Source organism: Alosa alosa, chromosome 19, assembly GCF_017589495.1.
Source record: "Alosa alosa isolate M-15738 ecotype Scorff River chromosome 19, AALO_Geno_1.1, whole genome shotgun sequence".
In the NCBI taxonomy this organism is placed as follows: Eukaryota; Metazoa; Chordata; class Actinopteri; order Clupeiformes; family Clupeidae; genus Alosa; species Alosa alosa.
In genome coordinates, this window is record NC_063207.1 from 6,656,841 (window position 1) to 6,659,563 (window position 2,723).

Consider the following 2,723-nt stretch of genomic DNA (forward strand, 5'->3'; position numbering starts at 1 on the left):
CTGCATTCATAATCTAGGTGATTGATTTTATACACCTGTGGAAAGGGGATGAAACCCATGAATTACCCAACGGTGGTCGGTATACATCAACAACTTAGAATACTGCCATTCTTATCTAACTACGGTGGCCAGCACATGAGAACTACCCCAATACATAACAGTTATCCAATCTAGTATACTTGTTAGAGCGTGTAACATGCTCTTATGCTCTTCTAATGTTCAAGTTTCTCACCAGAGAAGGTGGGCGAGGCCATGAATACCAATTCTCGAAATTACGTTAGTTGGTAGGGCTTTTTCTGATTCGCTTGTTTTTCCTTCTATTTTCTTTCATTGGCTAATGCAGGCAATGGTGGTAGAAGATCATTTTTACGTGCAGCATGCATATGCAACTCAGAGTGACATATCGTATTTCAAAAGGAACAAGTACTCTCGGTCAATGACACCTCACACCTTTAAACCACTGAAAATTGGATATGTTGAAGTGTTATCCAATCAAATATATTGTTGGAGCCTGGGTGTAATATGCTCTTATGCTCTTCTAATGTTCAAGTTTCTCACCAGAGGTCGGCACCTTGTTAATAGTGTTTTGCTGTGCGTCACTCTCTGTCTGTACACAAGCCATTGTTAGTGCCAAACAAGGTCCGGTCTGGTTCCTGGACACTGATGTGTAGCTGAGGTCAGCAGTGTCCAGTGGGCTTTGTCCCGTCCCTGTCCCCGTCTGCCTCTCCGACCGACATCCATCTCTCCGGACGTCCTCCAGAAAAGTGTTTTCCTAGTTAAACCGGTTTAACCGTCCAGAGTAGGGGGGCCTTAGGAAAACACAGGGGATTACACACACACACACACAAACACACAGACACACACACGCATACATACACACACGCACACACACACACACACACACCCACAGACAAACACACACACACACATACACACAGACACACACACACACACACACACACACACACACACACATCCTATGCCACCAGCCTCCCGTGTATTTGTGTGAAAAAGACAACAGTGCTCCAGTCCCCACACAGCCGTTCGCGCAGATAGATGGTATCTGTGTGAGAGCCGTCAGTCAGCTGGAGAGGAGCGGATGGGCCCCCCACGTGCTGCTGCTGCCCGGGACATCACAAGGCTTCCAGTGCAGCTCTGAGCTCCACAGCCCCGGCCCCCCAGTCCCGGCCCCCCGCCGCTGGGCTGGGGCCTATTATCTGCACTGCCATCTCCCCTCTGGGTCCCCGCACTCAGCCTCCTTTGTGAGGCCGTCCAAACTGATGACGGCGTTCCTTGCGGATGGCGGATGTGCCGGGAGATCGTTATCCCACGCCCCCCTCCCAAGGACACTCTAGTCACTTTGTTTGGGAGGGGAGTGGAGCCGGAGAGGATTATGGGAAGTTTACACAAGCGCAAGCAAGCTTGCCACTCCTCGCCATCACGGCTTATTATTACCGGGCGTTTTTTTTGTTTTTTTTTCACGGATGTAAATGATGACCTCCAATTGTCGTGCTGCGTGTTAAAGGTCAAGTCAACTCCATGTTCGGCGGCAATGCTGACTGGCTCTTTTAAGTCACAGTTAATCTCACATGCCTATACTGCACTTTTATTAGTGATGTTAATATCATCACATCAGTATTAATGATGTTTTATGATGTTATTAACATGCTTCTTAATTACATATCATTACACCTGGTCTTAGCCTTGTGTGGATGTTGTAGTAACATGCACTCCTATAAATCCTACTAATCCATTAATTACATACAGAGAACCCCAGAGCCATCCATCATGTCCGCTCACCAATGAAAGAAATGGCTGAGTGTTCAGTTTACCTTCTCACCAGAGCAACTCCTTTTTTTGCTCCAAATGATAATCATCACTGCAGCTTTGCTCGTACTTGTCAAATCTCCATAATGCATTTTTTTTTTCTCCACCATACTGTACGTCTTCTTTTTGACAAAGGTCTTGGCTTTGCACCATATTCTGTTTTTATTATATTGGAGTGACATAAAATAATTTTGGTGTACTAAAGTTTACCTTTAAGTGACCCTTTTTCACCTGGCAGGAGTAGTGTAATCTTTGCCAAAAAGGGAAGTTTAATCAAAATGCATGGCTGTATTCCAAGAGAATACATTTCTTTCTTTTCTTAACTAAAAACGTTTCATTAGATCATGGCTCCACAGTTGCATATGGTATGATATCAAGATTCTGTCAAATCCACACATGTACACACAGACACACTCACACACACATGCGCACACACACACACACACACACACACACACACTATATTAATATTTCCTCAACAGGGTGATGAGTGTTGCATCTCCAGTGATCAGACTAAAGAGGTGTGCCACTTCCAAACAGTCTTTATTTACATATACGCCCCAGTGTCACCATCCAATCCTCATCCCCCATAATCCCTTCTGCCCTCCACATGCACTTCTGTGCTCCAGCCCCTACTCTCTCATCTCCCTTGGTAGCCTCAGGGCCTTTACAGCTTTAAGGGCCATTCACACCAGGAACGATAACTATAATGATAACTTTACTGTAACGATAAAAGCGTCCACACTGACCAATAAGGAAAGTTTCTTCTCGTGTTGATGAATGTGATGGCTAAAATTTGATGGATTTTGATTGGCTGTCAGCTTTTTATTGTTGTCAAAATCGCTCTGATAGTGATCCTCAACGATATCGTTCATGTCGTTATCATAATAGTTTAT